This window comes from Miscanthus floridulus, chromosome 18 (assembly GCF_019320115.1).
Source record: "Miscanthus floridulus cultivar M001 chromosome 18, ASM1932011v1, whole genome shotgun sequence".
NCBI lineage: Eukaryota > Viridiplantae > Streptophyta > Magnoliopsida > Poales > Poaceae > Miscanthus > Miscanthus floridulus.
This window is the reverse complement of record NC_089597.1, coordinates 79909953-79922762: the sequence shown is the minus strand read 5'-3', so window position 1 is coordinate 79922762 and position 12810 is coordinate 79909953.

The following is a 12810-nucleotide window of genomic DNA, read 5'->3' as shown; positions in this document are numbered from 1 at the left end:
GAATCTAGAGCACCATAAAAACAACCCAATGCTCTAGCCCCCTGATTCCATGTTGCTAAAAAGCATCTTTTAATGTTTATTGCATATACCATTAGTCAAGTTAGAAGATCACAGTCTTTAATTGAGCACTAGCATCATACTACCCAATGCAATACCCCATAGGTATCAAGGTACAAGGTAACAAAGTGCTAGGAAATCCTTAGTGGTAGTCAAGCTAGACACATGCAATATGACTTAAGTGATTAAAGGTGTATAGGACAACAAGAAAGATCCCATGCTATACTTGCCTTAAACTTAGATCTTTCTTCATGTCCAAAACTTCAAAGATATGCTTCTTGATTCACCACGTATACCTCACCGACTGGACAAGATCATAAAGCACCACACAAGCATCCATGCAATCATACATGAAGCAAACAATAGAACTAAATCAGAATAGTACACCAATCATAGAAAAATAAGTGTAAGAGTTTGAAATATGATTCTACGTATCGCCACGAACACATAGATGCGAGAGGCACGCTAATCGGAGCTACGGTTGAAAAGATATAACTACCGAGAGATCTACTCATAAAACTATTAGCTTCATGTGTTTTAATTATATAAAAACATATATAAGATATTTTATAGATAATATAAATTAAGTCAAATTGAAGTTTGAATTATAATACTAAAGTAAAACAAATCATATTTTATTTATAAAACCCAGGTGCGTAATTATTATTCAAATAGGGGTTAAACCATGAAATTCTAGTATTAGTGACATGATAAACATTGTTACTAGTGCGTAGATCTCGTTGCTATGAATCTAACGCAACTTGAATGGGCTAAAATGGAGTTAAAACGTAGAAGATATGATTTAAACAAGATTTCCTTTATTAAAATAATAGATTAAATCTAACATCAAATTTTAAAAGTTAAAAACATACTTAATAGTAGTATGAACATGTAGATTATCAAATTACAAACCTAACGCAAGTTGAACGGGTCAAATCGGAGTTAAAACGGAGAAGTTATCGCCTAAAGAAAATAGTGGCAAAATTGTAATTAACTAAAAACGTATTTTGGATCTACACCGACGAAACTATGCTTTCCAAAGAAGAAAACATAACCTGTGATTGCGCTTTCGACCGTGGGTTCTATTTTGAAGAAACCGAGGGGCTCTTTAGTAAGACGACCACACGAAGGGGTATCTTTGCTTTTGGGTCGTCGGATTAGATTTATACGGCCGGGATGGAAGCAGGCGGTGAGAAAAAACATGGCCGGCCGGAACAGGGCCGGCGGCGAGGTTAGACGGCGATGGCACCATTGCCAGCAAAGGAAGCTCGGTGGCAAAACTCAAAAATGGCCTACGGTGCATGATTTTCGAGGAGGAAGACATAGGAGGAGAGAGGAGGTTTAGGCGAGCTCACCTAGCTGCTTCCCACGGAGGAGTGCGGGTCCATGGCGGCATGGAGAGGACGACAGTGTGTGGCTTCGCAGGGGCGACAGCGAGCGGTGGCGTAGGGCTAGATCTTAGGCGAGGCGGTGCGTGATAGGGCGTGGGGTAGGCGGCACGACGCTCTGTGGGCTCGGCTTATATGGGACTAGGCTCCTTGGCGTGCATGGCAACGACGCAGGGTGGGGCGAGCATGGACTATGTTGGCGGCGGCGGTGGAGTTCGAGCGGTTCATGGCCGGAGGTGGGACACGCAACTAACCGGTGGGGCCGATCTATCAGCGGGAAAGGAGAGAAGGGAGGCAGCGGCGTCCGCATTGGGCTAGACTAAGATGGCTTGCTGGGCTACGAGCGCGAAAACAAGGCGCGCGGCGGGACTAGGCCAACGTGGGAAGAGGCCACGCGGGCGGAGCTAGGCCGAAACCAAGGCGGGGAGGGATGGGCTGCCGGAAGCGAGAGTAGGAGCGGACGGCTGCTGTGCTGCCACGGTGTATGAGCTGAAGATAGAGAGGGGAAGAGAGAGGATTTTATTCTTTTCCTTTTCTATTTCTTTTCTTATTTCAAATCCCAATTCAAATATGGTTTAAATTTCTTTGAACCAAATCAAGTTAAATATTAATTCAAATATTCTTTTTAATAAAAATGGTAAATTTAAGTAGGCTTTCAAAAATAAAATTCATAACTTTTTAAATTCTTTCATTTCCCAATTCTCTTTTATTTCAAAGCCATTTTTTAATTTCATTTACAAAAGCAATTTAACCCATTTTAAATTTTCAATCAAAATCACTCAACCAGATAAATCAAATGCATTAGCATGTATGCACAAACATATTGCTAAACCTTATGATGAATTTTAATTTAATGAAAAAATTTCTTTTCCTATATTCTATGAACACAAAAAATCCAAATTAAATTATTTTAGCTCTATTTCCAAAAATTCAAATTTTAGGGTGTTACAGGGCGGCCCAGGACCGTTATTCCAAGGCTACTCAGGAGAACGGTCAGCTTAAGATCTATCTCGGGGCCTCTCAAGCCGCCCTCCTCAGCACCGAGGAAGAGGCCAGCCTGCTCAGGTGCGGCTGGGCGAGTTTGATGCCATGGTGGCGGTTAAGATGAACTCCAAGAAAATTCTTATTTTAATTTCCACTGTCTTTGTCTTGATATCTTCTTTGTTTTTGTGATCACTAGCCCTAATGGTGCAGTTAGAGAACCTCCAGCTAGCGGCGAACGTGGCTGCGGTGACCGTCAATGCTCGGGTCCCCTCCATCAATGCTCGCCTCCACGATGTCCCGGCACATGTCCAGGAGATCGCCCTCCATGGCGTCCATCGTGGCGCATCGGTGGCGCTGGCTGCGGTGCAGGTTTAGACCGGGTACGAGCTCCAAACCATGGAGATTGGTTTCCCAATGGGCGACAACCCTGAGGAGCACGAGGAGTTAATCGAGGACTTCATTGATGTAGCGGAGGCCATCGTGGATATTACATCTGCTTAGGATATGATAAACAATGTCTTTGATTAGTTTGTACTTAGGGCAAATCAATCAATGAATAAAAACCTCTGTTTTTCTATGATCATGTCTCAGTGTACTTTCTGCAATGTCTTGTGTATACAATAATCGTTTCTGTGTTGGTTTTTTACTCTATAGGCGATACATATCATATCGGCTTTTCCCCTCTCTAGGTTAATTTTTAATAAAAGGTGATACCCTTCTGGTACCGGCTATTAGAGCCGATGACTGAATAAATCGGCTGTCAAGTATTAATCCAAATGCTAGGATAATATGTCTTTAGACACTTTCTATTGATCGCTTCTTGATAGGTTGCACCAGTACTCTTTAGACCAAAGATCATTACAACCCATTCAAATAAGTCGATTGCGTCTGAGCACCTAAAAGTTGTGTTCCTTAGCCATTATATTTTGCATTATTGTCCATAAAAACTAATAACCTTGTGCCCGGCTGCTGCATTTACCAAAATATCGGCTATTGGCATCAGATGATCATTCATGGGTGCAGCCTTGTTTAGATCTCTAAAACCGATGCAAACTCTTAATTTCCCATTTTTCTTATACACTGGAACAACACTCGATATCCATTCTACATATCGGCACAGTCAGATAAATTTTGCTTCTAGTAATCTTTCAATCTCCTTTTGATATCATCAAGGACATTTGGGGTAAATCTCCTCGAAGCTTGTTTAAACGGCCGATATCCAGGTTTGATTGGTAACCGATGTTCAATAATTGATCGATCTAGACGAGGCATCTCATAATATTCCCATGCAAAACAATCTTTAAATTCCTTTAATAAATATATTAACTCTTGCTTATACTCAGGATCTAACTTTGCACTTACATACGTCAGCCTAGACCTATCTCCAAGACCAATATCTATCTCCTCTAATTCATCGTCGACGTAAAGCCATGTCCAAGTTTACCATCTGTACCATCTATTGGATTATCCATTAAAACAAACTCTCAGAGCCAACTGCTTGGATTAGCTGTTGGCTTTCATCATTAACCTTAATGAAGCCTCCTTCCCATAGCTTGCCAGAAAAACACTCAAAGTCTTCTAGCTCCAAATACATTGGATCAACTGTTGCAATACTCATAGAATCATCAGCATGAACTAGCTCAACATCATCTCAATGCCACTAAATCAAGCATTGATGCATAGTCGATGGTACACACCAATTTGCATGAATCCAATCATGACCAAGGAGTAAACATATGAACCCTTTCCATCAATGACAAAGAATGTAGTGAGCAAAGTTCTACTTCCAATTGTCAATTCAACGTTTATTGCCCCCTGGTCTTTGATGCATTGCCTCCAAAATCCTTAAGCATCATGTCAGTTTCAATCAAATCTCCTGGTCCCTTGCCAAGTTTGCAAAAAGTAGTATAAGGCATAAGATTAATAGAAGCACCTCCATCCACCAACATTTTGCTCATCGGCTTCCCATCAATGAAACTTTTTACATATAAAGCTTTTAAGTGCCAATGCTTGACTAGCTTATTGAATATAGCTTGTTGTATCACTATCAACTTGGCAACTATCTCCTCATATTACGATTCATCAAAATCTGAATAGACTTCTTGATCTACTAGAGCTCTGAACTATGATGGCAACAGAAAAGCCATTTAAATATTAGCCAATGGTTGACCCCTTTCGGCTATTTATTTAGCACGCCATACTTGAGGTCTACTAGACTTCTGAGCTTGTTCTAGCTCTCTATTCCTTAGGCATTGTACCCTTCTTTTCTAACTTCTTGTCAAACCTCTTGGACACCATTGCCCTTCCTGCCAAACATACTCTTCCTCATCACCTTCTTCTTCATAATCAGCCCAGTTTTGGTCAATAACTCGCTTCCCAAGCCAATCATGTACACTTCTATTTTTTAAGCGTCGGTCCATATTGTTATGATGATACTCGTTTTGAGCATGGATAGACCGGCGGTTGGCTTGAGATTACCTAAACTCCCAATATTGTTCACTGCACTCTGACAATTATTTCTAGTAGGCAATTTCAAACCTTCATTCCAACAATGTCTAAAGAAAGGATAATTCCAATGTGATTCAGCTTGTTTTCTTTCATACCTCTCCTCTTCTTGTTGACGCTGGTATTCTTTCTCTTCTAACCAACACTGATAATACTTTTCCTTCTGCCATTGCCATTTATTCAACAAAATTCAAGATGTGACACACGGTCTTATCGCCCGTTTCTTGACATCTCTCCCTACTCATATTGGCTCTTCCATTGGTCACAACACCTTTTAATTTCTCTATATTAATCAACTGATATTTGTATCTCTAGATCAACTGTTCTAGTTTCTCTTGCCTTAGTTGATGTTAGGAGTTTAGTATTTCCTTTGAGCAACTTAATATCGACCATATTTTGATCTCTTGGGAAAGGATTGTCGTCAACTTTCATCTTCCGAGGTGTATCAAATTTAAGCTTCCCTTGCTGAATAGCCCTCTGTATATGTTGCCAGAAAATTCTACACTCATTAGTAGAATGAGAAGTAGCATTATGAAATTTGTAGAACTACTTATTCTTCAACTGATCAGGCGGTAACATAACATGATTGGCGGGCAATTTGACCTGTCCTCTCTCAACCTCTCTCAAGCAAGAAATCAAAGAGCATGTCTAATTTTGTGACGTTGAAATCATAGCTCCCTTTAACTTCTCTTCCCCAAGGATTTGGCACCATCACTGTCTTCTTACCCCAATTCCATTCAGCCATAGCAATCTCTTCTTCTTCATCGTACTCACCGCCATCATCAACTGAATATAGATCATAAGCTTAAGCAATTGTGGCACTCTTTTGAAATTGGGTATCTCTGCGCATATTGTGGAATTGGCTATTGAGTGCTGCCACCCGTTGAGCCAACTAACCTAAACTGTCAAACTCTTGCCCAAGCAGCTTCTCTCTCCACGTTAGCAACATTCCTTGAATGGCCAAAGTAGCTAGCTAATCATCAGTCAGATTCAATGAAAAGCACACATTCCTGGTCTCTCAGAACCTCTAAAGAAACTCGGCACCTGATTCATTAGTTCTTTGCCCAATGGCCATCAAATCTATGATTTTCTTTTCTCCTGTCCCAGTATAGAAATATATATGAAATTTCTTCTCCAGGTCAGTCCAATTGGCAATGGAATTAACTGGTAACGATAAAAACCAGGTGAAAGTTGGTCCTGATAGGGACAAGGAGAAGAAACAAACTCGATGAGCCTCTTCAATGGATGCTTTGCCTAACTGTGTAAGATACCGACTGACATGTTCTATTGTACTTGTGCTATCTTGACCAGTGAACTTACCAAACTCTGGGAGCCTCTAATTTGTAGGAAGAGCGACCAAATCATACCACTATGGATATGGACGTTTGTACAAAAAGGTCTACCCTTTTGGTATCAAACCGAACTGATTCATCATCATCTCGGTCACTCTGAGCAACAACCCATTAGTATTTGAATCTAGATTTCTTTGCAATTGCTGACCCATCTGTGGATTAAAACTTTGGGTACCTTGATACCTCGGATTTGGAATCATATGAAGGGTATTGTAATATGTGCCATAATGATATCCTTGTGGAATTTCTATTTGTTGGGTCCTTTGCTAATTTGCTGCTTGGAGTCTCTAATTATAAACATTGGGATCAGTATGTCTATGAATTCTTTGAACTGATGGCACTATTTTTTGAGCCGACGATGATTTTTGGCCTGCTGTGCCAAAATTAACCATTTGATTTTGAACTTGCCTCGTTGGCTGTTGCACATGTTGCACTGACGATCTAGGATTATACTGTATCTGATTAGTAGTGGTACCCTGAACTTGCTCAGATAAGATCTGAACTGCCTAAACATCATCATTACCAGCTAGTGTTGCTTCTTGATGGCTAGTACTGGCTTGATTAGTCCCCTGAGTCAATGGCTATGGAATTTTGTAGTAAGCTAGTCCAACCTGATCAATTGGATGCCCATGAAACACCTCCTTCATGGTATTATGGAATGTGTTTAAGAAAGTAGTATTATGGTTCAACATGGCATCATGAATAGATTTGTTTATAGCATCTATGAAGAAACGCCTATCATCAGCTTCGTCTATATCTAACTACCCATGCATCAAAACTCTTGGTAGTAGATATTTCTAGATAACTTTGTTGCCACGTGTCTTGGTGTAGGATAGCAAACACTTGTTCTGAAACTCTTCTGTAGCTTTGTTGATGACATTCTTATCCTCATCAGGTAAGTCTTCATAAGGCACCATAAGAATGTCCCTATTGTTGTGAGCTACCATGATGATTGTGGGGTCCCACCAGGCATGCCAAAACACGTGTCGACGTGAAAAAAACATGGTAGACATGCCAGCGGACACGCAGCAAGCCAAAACAATCTAGAGATCTGCTTGGCTTCAACACAGGACTAGTCGATCCTACGAATTCCTGAAGGCATGCCAGTCAATTTGACCTGTAATTGACAAGGAGAGAAAGTTTATCAGTAATTTAGGGTGGAACATGCCGGTTTTGCCTAGACAGTTCTAAGTGTGCCACTTTAGGAGCAGATAGATGGGAAAATCGACTAAACAGCCGATACGAGAAGAAATCGACTATTAAGGATTGTAAACACTCGCGGGTCATGATTGATTTATAGTAACGAATACAATGCACCTAGTTTTAATGATCCTTTCCCTTAAGCTATTAACATGTGTGCATCAAAGATACATCACTAGCTAAATTAGATTTAATCAATACATGGTATAGATCCAATGAATTCAGTAAAAAGGGATATGCCACGCAAACAATTGACTATTTGATATAGACAGATCTACGAACTGTCTAGATCTAATTTATTACCATCAATAGTGAGGTTCGACTGGATCGATGTAGCTATGATAATGACAATAATCTAGAACCAGAAAGCCCATAAAACCGACTATATGTCAATAGGTTTATGAAAGTGTGTCATATGTGTGAAAGCACAGGCGAATCGGCTAAAATAGCCGATTCATGTAGAAAAAGGGTCATAGCATGTGAACAATCGATTATTTAATATGGACAGATTTATAAACTCATCAAACCTAATCTATTATCTTTAACAGTGGGCTTTGACCAGATTGATGGCAGCCATAATAAAGATAATAGATTAAACCTTTAAAGTAAACATATCTATTCACATTTAACAGAATCATGAAGACATACTATGAGCGTTAGAGTATGGGCAATCGGCTATTTAGCCGATGCAGGCATAGCAAACAGCCAAAGTCATGCCTGGCCAAAAGCAGACCTACCAACTAGCATACTCTGGTTTAAAGTGCTAACAGTGGGGATTGACCGGATCATTACAGCCATAATAGCGAGCTATAGACCAGATTCAACTAGCTAGTAAACCTACTCAAGATCAGACATGCCTCGGACGCATACTATGCATGATCAAGATCAAAGGAAAACGGCCGATAAAAACATAACCCACCATTTAAAGCAAGAACTATCATAATATAGCAAAATAAACGATGGACTAAAAGTATGTGAGGCCGATCTAGATCGATCTCGGTCGGGCAGGTTGATATTGCTAAAACTAATAACAATAAGAACATCAGCAAGATCGATAACTTAATGAATCTACCCAAAGGATGCCACCCGTAGGTAGAGCCAGTAACTAACTTATACTAAAGCTCATAAGAGGTTGGCCAGACCGATGTAGCCTTATAAACAAAAGTATAAGCCGTGACGGTACTCATAGATAAGCCAGAGGTCGATCGGATCGATGCAACCCTTCTTGTTGAAGAACTCGTCGAGATCTACAGTACTCCTACTACTAAGGGTTGGCATGAAGCTAAAAAAAGTAATTGGTATTAATTGATTGGATGTCCTCTTTACAATAGCCGGGGTCCAATATTTATACCCAAAACCTAAACATGAGTCCTACCCAAATACGACTTATTACACTTCTTGGAAAAACATTCCTACCTTAAGATAACTTGGACCCTACTCTTTCCCTTTTTATAGAGTCTGACATATTTTTTCCCTGATGCCATCCATATGTAGTCCATTGACATTGTTTGCTGATGTCATCTATAAAAAGAGTCAATTCTAGTACCGCATCCAAATCAGTTGATGCCAATCCTTACACAATTGATTCCTTGATGACACAACCCTAGAAGCTTTGAGTTCCTGCGTTCTCCTTCCCAAATTTTGTTGTAAACAGTATGGTTGCTAGATCTCCTATGGTCTAATGCTGGTACTGCTAAAAGTTCTCCAAGTGTACCTAAAAAGTCATGGTAGGTGGCGGTGGTGTCGAGGCAGATGTCCTCTATCTAGTGTTGTAGGAAGCCTACGTCACGCTCCTAATCTATAGGAACAGTTGTGGTAGATTGACGTCCTAGACGAGGAGGGGGATATCCCTGTGACCTACAAAATGAGAAGGGCCTACTCTAAATGGAGGAACCCACTATGAACCTCCTGCTAAGTGCAACTGTGATCTACTATGCTATGGCTGGTCCCATGGAGAGACTCCTTCTAGCACCTACTACCAGTGGTGCTGCTGCTAGTGCCAGTGAGATCCTCACGCCTCCTATGAACCAGGCGGGGCAGCCCAAGCACACCACTATGATGGGTGTTGCACGCCTTGCCTGACAACCTCTTGAGCTTCTTGTTCGGCCTGAGCTTGTGCAGCAGCTCAAGCGGTAGTATCTTGCCTTCTTGTCATCCTCCTTGTCACCTGCATTTCACTTGCAATCCTATGATTGTATGCCTCTATGGTCTCCAAAGGCATGGTTAGTCGGTCCACATTACTTAGCTAATATTCCGTGTTGGGCAAACGAATTTCATTGACACACCCTTGATAAGTCATAACATAAGAATCATCTTCTTGATCCATTTTTAGCATGTGTGCTTGGAAAAAGTGATAATAGTTAAGATAGACTCTATCGGTGGGTATGTAATTAATTAAAGCCTTATCTAGCAATCCCATGTTTCTTGCAAGTCTAGTGATTAGGGAGGTCCACTCAACATATTCATCATGTTGAAAAGTTCCTAGCCAATAATCTATCATGCCAATGATAGGAGAAATGCGAGTTCTATTTAGCATGGCATACATGATTTTCATTTCTTCAACTCTAACAGTGCGGAGATCATTCCTAGGAAACAATGTCATAGCAAGCCATCGGTGCATAAAACACAAAGTGGGATTATGAATTTCACTAGTTCTTGGTTGAGTAGAGCTATCCTTGTAACTAATTTTGGTCCAAAAGTCTACTCTATCAAATCCTTCTATGGCTCTATCCAAATTATGGTTGCAATTTTTATCAAAGCCTAGCAAAATACTAAACTGCTTCCAAGTGTAGGTATATTGCTCACCGAATAATCTAAATGTGACATGCGTAGCGGTTCTAGTGAGTGTGCATAGAAATTCTATGGTAAGTTGCCTACACCCATCTTCATTTACCCGCCAAAAATTTTCCCATCCTATTGCATGAAAGATAACTTGGAATTCGGTTATCATACCTGTACGTTTTAAGAAGTCATGGTCGTAGGCACATGTATGATGAAATGTTCATTCTCTTAGGATGTGGAAAGCTTGCCTCTTGCGATCGTCCACCAAGATGATTTGCTCATTGCTAGTTAGAACGTGAATTGTTTCTTCTCCACTCTCTTGGTTTGCTTGGTCGATGGACATGGCATCGCTGCTGTGGTTGCTTTGGCTTCCCACCATGGAGTTGTCTTCCGACGGGAACCGAATGTGCTTGTTGGCCTTCTTCTTTCCAATGCCTAAGACACCTTTGAATTTCTTCATGATCCTACAAGCAAGAACAAGCTAGAGACAAGAGAGGGGTTAAGGATTAGTAAAACAAATGTGCTACCCCCTTGTGTGATGAGTGGATCACCATTATGATGCTTCTCCTTCCCCTAATAATTCATTTGCTTAATAACTTAAGCAAAGATGCTCATGTTGTGGAGTACGAAGGAGAGAGGAGGAGTGGAACTTCAGCTCTTGGAAGTGAATATGCTGGTGGTGTCTGTGTGAGCTTCACAAGGACATAAATAAGTGGGAGGGGAGGCAAAGTGCCAAAGGCACCAGAGTAGGGTGCCGGCCGGCCCCCTTGGTGGCATTTCGACCATCCCATGCATGGATTCTCTCCTAGATGCCCTCACAAGTGTGCCACCAAGTGAATAAGTGAAAGGAAGAGGCCAAGAGTTGAAAGAATGGATTGGAAATGTTGGAGGAAAGGACAAGGTGAGTGGAGAGTAAAGAACAAAACAACACTTAGATTTTTGCCTTTGCCTTGCTCTTCATGTGCATGGAGGAGTGAATGGAGGTGAAAGGAATTAAGAGGGGGCAGAGGTGGGGCCGGCTGATGGCCATGAGTGGCCGGGCTGCCACCTAATTCCTCCCCTTAATGATTTTTGACTTTTAAGCAAGGTACTAAGCATGTTTTGATAGGAAATGATGATGCTTAGTGAAAATTAATGTAACACCTAAAAATTGCCTCTTTTGAAATAGAGCTAAAATGATTTATTTATGAATTTTTGTGCACATGAAACATAGGGAAATAAAAAAAATTATTAATTTAAAATTCATCATAAGGTAGTAACATGTGTGAACAAACATGCTGTTGCATTTTATTTATTATGATGAATGGTGTGATCCAAACTCCAAAGTAATTTGGAATGTTTTTGAAAAGGGTTTGAAAATGGCTATGAAATAAAAGAAAAGAAAGAAAAGAAAATTAGAATATAAAAGTATTTTTAAGGTTGTAAAGTTTAACTTGGAAAGCCTAACAAAATTGTCCATTTTTATTTGAATAGGAAGGTATATTTGAAACTATACTTGACTTTGATTTGAATTTGGCTTAGGAGTGAAAACTAGAAAAAGAAAAGGATTTGGAAAAAAAGAAGGAAAAAAACTCCTCTCTCATTTGGCCCGAAGGCCCACCCTTCTTTTCTCCTGGTGGCCCAGCCGCACTCCCCCTCCCTTCTCCTTTTTCGCGCGTGCCTGCTCACCGCGTGGCCCAGCTCAGCACTGCGGCCCGTTCAGCGTGCTGCTCGGCCCACGCCCGCACTCCGCTCCCTTCCGACACTACGTTGTTGGCCCGCTCGTCAGAGCGCACCCGCATGCGCTTCCGTTCTCCCCGCTGCGACGCTGGCCCCGCCTGTCAGCCGCCCGCATGCCCGTCGTCCCCTTCTTTCCTTTTCTTCCCCGCTTCCTTTCCTTCCTAGCCGCCCGCCGATGGCATTGCCTTGCACGGCAAGCCACCGCGCCGTCGCTCCTACAAGGCAAGCGCTCAATCACCGCGCCCCCGCTCCCCTTCCTTCTACGCCGCACCCGTCCGGCCTATAAAGATCCAAGCCGCACCCCTCCTTCTCCCCTTTCCTCTGCTCGTGTCCAAGCACTCCCCGCCATCGGCAAACCACCCCTCCCGAGTGCAATCCCAGTCACCGACATGTCCCGGAGCTCCGTCGTGTTCCCCCGAAGCCGTAGGTATCACCGATTTTGCATTTTAGTCTCAATTCGATTGGATTCATCTCACCCACACCCTCCATCTCTCTCTCCAGCCATCGCCGCCGTCGTCGACCCGCCCCCTCGAGGCCTTCTCGGACGCCGCGCTCCCCTCCTAATGACTCACGGTGAACTTCTGTACCTCCTCGACCACTTCACATCATGTTTAGTCCCCTAGAACACCATAGAGTAGAACCTCAGTTGCCGCCAGCAATGGAAGGCTTGCCGTAGGCACTGTGCAGCCGTCGAAATTCGTCCTGAGCGTCACACGCCATCAGATTCACGTGAACGGCCAAGATTAGATTATACCGGTTGGTTGTGTAACTGGTCTACAGCGAGCCATGGACCCGGTGCACCGTGCCTGTGTCAGCGCACGCCC